Below are 7721 nucleotides of genomic sequence, written 5' to 3'. Positions count from 1 at the left end.
GTGGCTACGCCCGGTCCTTGCGAAGGTTAAAACAGTACCAACTTGACAAACTATCGTTGTGGTTTTGATGCGTAGGTAAGATTGGTTCTTGCTTAAGCCCGTAGCAGCCACGTAAAACTTGCAACAACAAAGTAGAGGACGTCTAACTTGTTTTTGCAGGGCATGTTGTGATGTGATATGGTCAAGACATGATGCTAAATTTTATTGTATGAGATGATCATGTTTTGTAACCGAATTATCGGCAACTGGCAGGAGCCATATGGTTGTCGCTTTATTGTATGCAATGCAATCACGCTGTAATGCTTTACTTTATCACTAAGCGCTAGCGATAGTCGTGGAAGCATAAGATTGGCGAGACGACAACGATACTACGATGGAGATCAAGGTGTCGCGCCGGTGACGATGGTGATCACGACGGTGCTCCGAAGATGGAGATCACAAGCACAAGATGATGATGGCCATATCATATCACTTATATTGATTGCATGTGATGTTTATCTTTTATGCATCTTATATTGCTTTGATTGACGGTAGCATTATAAGATGATCTCTCACTAATTATCAAGAAGTGTTCTCCCTGTGTATGCACCATTACGAAAGTTCTTCGTGCTGAGACACCACGTGATGATCGGGTGTGATAGGCTCTACGTTCAAATACAACGGGTGCAAAACAGTTGCACACGCAGAATACTCAGGTTATACTTGACGAGCCAAGCATATACAGATATGGCCTCGGAACACGGAGACCGAAAGGTCGAGCGTGAATCATATAATAGATATGATCAACATAGTGATGTTCACCAATGAAATTACTCCATCTCACGTGATGATCGGACATGGTTTAGTTGATTTGGATCACGTAATCACTTAGAGGATTAGAGGGATGTCTATCTAAGTGGGAGTTCTTTAAGTAATATGATTAATTGAACCTAAATTTATCATGAACTTAGTACCTGATAGTATCTTGCTTATTTACGTTTGATTGTAGATAGATGGCCTGTGCTGTTGTTCCGTTGAATTTTAATGCGTTCCTTGAGAAAGCTAAGTTGAAAGATGATGGTAGCAATTACACGGACTGGGTCCGTAACTTGAGGATTATCCTCATTGCTGCACAGAAGAATTACATCCTGGAAGCACCGCTGGGTGCCAAGCCTGCTGCTGGAGCAACACCAGATGTTATGAACGTCTGGCAGAGCAAAGCTGATGACTACTCGATAGTTCAGTGTGCCGTGCTTTACGGCTTAGAATCGGGACTTCAACGACGTTTTGAACGTCATGGAGCATATGAGATATTCCAGGAGTTGAAGTTAATATTTCAAGCAAATGCCCGGATTGAGAGATATGAAGTCTCCAATAAGTTCTATAGCTGCAAGATGGAGGAGAACAGTTCTGTCAGTGAACATATACTCAAAATGTCTGGGTATAATAATCACTTGATTCAATTGGGAGTTAATCTTCCAGATGATTGCATCATTGACAGAATTCTCCAATCACTGCCACCAAGCTACAAGAGCTTCGTGATGAACTATAATATGCAAGGGATGAATAAGACTATTCCCGAGCTCTTCACAATGCTGAAAGCTGCGGAGGTAGAAATCAAGAAGGAGCATCAAGTGTTGATGGTCAACAAGACCACTAGTTTCAAGAAAAAGGGCAAAGGGAAGAAGAAGGGGAACTTCAAAAAGAACAGCAAGCAAGTTGCTACTCAAGAGAAGAAACCCAAACCTGGACCTAAGCCTGGAACTGAGTGCTTCTACTGCAAGCAGACTGGTCACTGGAAGCGGAACTGCCCCAAGTATTTGGCGGATAAGAAGGATGGCAAGGTGAACAAAGGTATATGTGATATACATGTTATTGATGTGTACCTTACTAATGCTCGCAGTAGCACCTGGGTATTTGATACTGGTTCTATTGCTAATATTTGCAACTCGAAACAGGGACTACGGATTAAGTGAAGATTGGCTAAGGACGAGGTGACGATGCGCATGGGAAATGGTTCCAAAGTCGATGTGATCGCAGTCGGCACACTACCTCTACATCTACCTTCGGGATTAGTATTAGACCTAAATAATTGTTATTTGGTGCCAGCGTTAAGCATGAACATTATATCTAGATCTTGTTTGATGCGAGGCGGTTATTCATTTAAATCAGAGAATAATGGTTGTTCTATTTACATGAGTAATATCTTTTATGGTCATGCACCCTTAAAGAGTGGTCTATTCTTATTAAATCTCAATAGTAGTGACACACATATTCATAGTGTTGAAACCAAAAGATGCAGAGTTGATAATGATAGTGCAACTTATTTGTGGCACTGCCGTTTAGGTCATATCGGTATAAAGCGCATGAAGAAACTCCATACTGATGGGCTTTTGGAACCACTTGATTATGAATCACTTGGTACTTGCGAACCGTGCCTTATGGGTAAGATGACAAAAACACCGTTCTCCAGTACTATGGAGAGAGCAACAGATTTGTTGGAAATCATACATACAGATGTATGTGGTCCGATGAATGTTGAGGCTTGTGGCGGATACCGTTATTTTCTCACCTTCACTGATGACTTAAGCAGATATGGGTATATCTACTTAATGAAACACAAGTCTGAAACGTTTGAGAAGTTTAAAGAATTTCAGAATGAAGTTGAAAATCATCGTAACAACAAAATAAAATTCCTACGATCTGATCGTGGAGGAGAATATTTGAGTTACGAGTTTGGTGTACATTTGAAACAATGTGGAATAGTTTCGCAACTCACGCCCCCCGGAACACCACAGCGTAATGGTGTGTCCGAATGTCGTAATTGTACTTTACTAGATATGGTGCGATCTATGATGTCTCTTACTGATTTACCGCTATCGTTTTGGGGATACGCTCTAGAGACAGCCGCATTCACGTTAAATAGGGCACCATCAAAATCCGTTGAGACGACGCCTTATGAACTGTGGTTTGGCAAGAAACCAAAGTTGTCGTTTCTGAAAGTTTGGGGCTGCGATGCTTATGTGAAAAAGCTTCAACCTGATAAGCTCGAACCAAAATCGGAGAAATGTGTCTTCATAGGATATCCAAAGGAAACTATTGGATACACCTTCTATCACAGATTCGAAGGCAAGACTTTTGTTGCTAAATTCAGAAACTTTCTGGAGAAGGAGTTTCTCTCAAAAGAAGTTAGTGGTAGGAAAGTAGAACTTGACGAGGTAACTGTACCTACTCCCTTATTGGAAAGTAGTACATCACAGAAACCTGTTTCTGTGACACCTACACCAATTAGTGAGGAAGCTAATGATAATGATCATGAAACTTCAGAACAAGATACTACTGAACCTCGTAGATCAACCAGAATGAGATCCGCGCCAGAGTGGTACGGTAATCCTGTTTTGGAAGTCATGCTACTAGATCATGATGAACCTACAAACTATGAAGAAGCGATGGTGAGCCCAGATTCCGCAAAATGGCTTGAAGCCATGAAATCTGAGATGGGATCCATGTACGAGAACAAAGTATGGACTTTGGTTGACTTGCCCACTGATCGGCAAGCAATTGAGAATAAATGGATCTTCAAGAAGAAGACTGACGCTGACGGTAATATTACTGTCTACAAAGCTCGACTTGTCGCAAAAGGTTTTTGGCAAGTTCAAGGGATTGACTACGATGAGACCTTCTCACCCGTAGCGATGCTTAAGTCTGTCCGAATCATCTTAGCAATTGCCGCATTTTATGATTATGAAATTTGGCAAATGGATGTCAAAACTGCATTCCTGAATGGATTTCTGGAAGAAGAGTTGTATATGATGCAACCAGAAGGTTTTGTCGATCCAAAGGGAGCTAACAAAGTGTGCAAGCTCCAGCGATCCATTTATGGACTGGTGCAAGCCTCTTGGAGTTGGAATAAACGCTTTGATAGTGTGATCAAAGCATTTGGTTTTATACAGACTTTTGGAGAAGCCTGTATTTACAAGAAAGTGAGTGGGAGCTCTGTAGCATTTCTGATATTATATGTGGATGACATATTACTAATTGGAAATGATATATAATTTCTGGATAGCATAAAGGGATACTTGAATAAGAGTTTTTCAATGAAAGACCTCGGTGAAGCTGCTTACATATTAGGCATTAAGATCTATAGAGATAGATCAAGACGCTTAATTGGACTTTCATAAAGCACATACCTTGACAAAGTTTTGAAGAAGTTCAAAATGGATCAAGCAAAGAAAGGGTTCTTGCCTGTGTTACAAGGTGTGAAGTTGAGTCAGACTCAATGCCCGACCACTGCAGAAGATAGAGAGAAAATGAAAGATGTTCCCTATGCTTCAGCCATAGGCTCTATCATGTATGCAATGCTGTGTACCAGACCTGATGTGTGCCTTGCTATAAGTCTAGCAGGGAGGTACCAAAGTAATCCAGGAGTGGATCACTGGACAGCGGTCAAGAACATCCTGAAATACCTGAAAAGGACTAAGGATATGTTTCTTGTTTATGGAGGTGACAAAGAGCTAATCATAAATGGTTACGTCGATGCGAGCTTTGACACTGATCCGGACGATTCTAAATCGCAAACCAGATACGTGTTTACATTAAACGGTGGAGCTGTCAGTTGGTGCAGTTCTAAACAAAGCGTCGTGGCGGGATCTACGTGTGAAGCGGAATACATAGCTGCTTCGGAAGCAGCAAATGAAGGAGTCTGGATGAAGGAGTTCATATCCGATCTAGGTGTCATACCTAGTGCATCGGGTCTAATGAAAATCTTTTGTGACAATACTGGTGCAATTGCCTTGGCAAAGGAATCTAGATTTCACAAGAGAACCAAGCACATCAAGAGATGCTTCAATTCCATCCGGGATCTAGTCCAGGTGGGAGACATAGAGATTTGCAAGATACATACGGATCTGAATGTAGCAGACCCGTTGACTAAGCCTCTTCCACGAGCAAAACATGATCAGCACCAAGGCTCCATGGGTGTTAGAATCATTACTGTGTAATCTAGATTATTGACTCTAGTGCAAGTGGGAGACTGAAGGAAATATGCCCTAGAGGCAATAATAAAGTTATTATTTATTTCCTTATATCATGATAAATGTTTATTATTCATGCTAGAATTGTATTAACCGGAAACGTAATACATGTGTGAATACATAGACAAACAGAGTGTCACTAGTATGCCTCTACTTGACTAGCTCGTTAATCAAAGATGGTTATGTTTCCTAACCATGGACAAAGAGTTGTTATTTGATTAATGGGATCACATCATTAGGTGAATGATCTGATTGACATGACCCATTCCATTAGCTTAGCACCCGATTGTTTAGTATGTTGCTATTGCTTTCTTCATGACTTATACATGTTCCTATGACTATGAGATTATGCAACTCCCGTTTGCCGGAGGAACACTTTGTGTGCTACCAAAGGTCACAATGTAACTGGGTGATTATAAAGGTGCTCTACAGGTGTCTCCAAAGGTACATGTTGGGTTGGCGTATTTCGAGATTAGGATTTGTCACTCCGATTGTCGGAGAGGTATCTCTGGGCCCTCTCGGTAATGCACATCACATAAGCCTTGCAAGCAGTGCAACTAATGAGTTAGTTGTGAGATGATGTATTACAGAATGAGTAAAGAGACTTGCCGGTAACGAGATTGAACTAGGTATTGAGATACCGACGATCGAATCTCGGGCAAGTAACATACCGATGACAAAGGGAACAACGTATGTTGTTATGCGGTCTGACCGATAAAAGATCTTCGTAGAATATGTCGGAGCCAATATGAGCATCCAGGTTCCGCTATTGGTTATTGACCGGAGACATGTCTCGGTCATGTCTACATTGTTCTCGAACCCGTAGGGTCCGCACGCTTAAGGTTTCGATGACAGTTATATTATGAGTTTATGCATTTTGATGTACCGAAGTTTGTTCAGAGTCCCGGATGTGATCACGGACATGACGAGGAGTCTCGAAATGGTCGAGACATAAAGATTGATATATTGGAAGCCTATATTTGGATATCGGAAGTGTTCCGGGTGAAATCGGGATTTTACCGGAGTACCGGGAGGTTACCGGAACCCCCCGGGAGGTATATGGGCCTTAGTGGGCTTTAGTGGAAGAGAGGAGAGGTGGCCAGGGCTGGGCCGCGCGCCCCTCCCCCCTAGTCCGAATAGGACAAGGAGAGGGGGCCGGCGCCCCCCTTCCTTCTCTCTCTCCTCTTTCCCCCTCCCGAATCCTATTCCAACTAGGAAAGGGGGGGGGAATCCTACTCCCTGAAGGAGCAGGACTCCTCCTAGCGCGCCTCCTCCTGGCCGGCCGCACCCCCCCTTTGATCCTTTATATACGGGGGCAAGGGGCACCCCTAGACACACAAGTTGATCCGTGTGATCATATTCTTAACCGTGTGCGGTGCCCCCTTCCACCATAGTACTCGATAATATTGTAGCGGTGCTTAGGCTAAGCCCTGTGACGGTAGTACATCAAGATCGTCACCACGCCGTTGTGCTGATGGAACTCTTCCCCGACACTTTGCTAGATCGGAGTCCGGGGATCGTCATCGAGCTGAACGTGTGCTAGAACAAAGAGGTGCCGTAGTTTCGGTGCTTGATCGGTCGGGCCGTGAAGACTTACGACTACATCAACCGCGTTGTGCTAACGCTTCCGCTGTCGGTCTACAAGGGTACGTAGATCACACTCTCCCCTCTTGTTGCTATGCATCACCATGATCTTGCGTGTGCGTAGGAATTTTTTTGAAATTACTACGTTCCCCAACAAATACAAGATTGAAGACTTCGTCCCGTGTCTGGAAGGGACTTTCCTTGGCATGGAAGGCAAGCTTGGTGATACGGATATGTAGATCTCCTACCATTGTAACTGACTCTGTGTAACCCTAGCCCTCTCCGGTGTCTATATAAACCGGAGGGTTTTAGTCCGTAGGGACAACAATCATACCATAGGCTAGCTTCTAGGGTTTAGCCTCCTTGATCTTGTGGTATATCTACTCTTGTACTACCCATATCATCAATATTAATCAAGCAGGAGTAGGGTTTTACCTCCATCGAGAGGGCCCGAACCTGGGTAAAAACATCGTGTCCGTTGTCTCCTGTCACCATCCGCCTAGACGCACAGTTCGGGACCCCCTACCCGAGATCCGCCAGTTTTGACACCGACATATATAAATAACACACTAACCACAGGTCTCACATTCAGACAGTCATCTTCCACACTTGTTAGTGCCTTCTCAGATGCAGATTGGGCTAGTTGCTTGGATGACAGAAGGTTAACAAGTGGGTTTGCCATTTTCTATGGTCGCACCATGCTCTTTCACCTCGGCCTTTCCGTGCGACCGACTCTACATCCTGTCCATGATCTGCATTAGACTCATCATTCTCACCTTTACTTATTTTGGGCTACCTATATTTGCTTTCAAGAACTTGGGTTGCTCCTCTTGCTTTTGATGAGTGAAGCTTTGGCTTTGGTCGAAACTTGTTTTAGTGGGGCCATATAACTTCGCTGGAATGAATTTACATGATGGTTGCCCTTGCCCATAGACGACACCATCGTTGTTGTCATAGAAACAATGTGAGAGTAGGCGGTAATAGTAGTGGTTTGCCTCATCATTCTCAACACTGTTTATGCTATGTTTGGATGTCTGTATTGGAGGCCTTTGTAGTGTGTTGGTTTCAGTTCCAAATCAACCAGGAAACTGTAATGGACATGAATATGAATTCAGTTGTTTGGAT

This window comes from Triticum urartu, chromosome 2A (genome assembly GCF_056163025.1).
Source record: "Triticum urartu cultivar PI428250 chromosome 2A, HENAU_Tu73, whole genome shotgun sequence".
Classification (NCBI taxonomy): domain Eukaryota; kingdom Viridiplantae; phylum Streptophyta; class Magnoliopsida; order Poales; family Poaceae; genus Triticum; species Triticum urartu.
The sequence above is the reverse complement of the archived record's forward strand: the minus strand, read 5'-3'. Positions refer to the sequence as shown.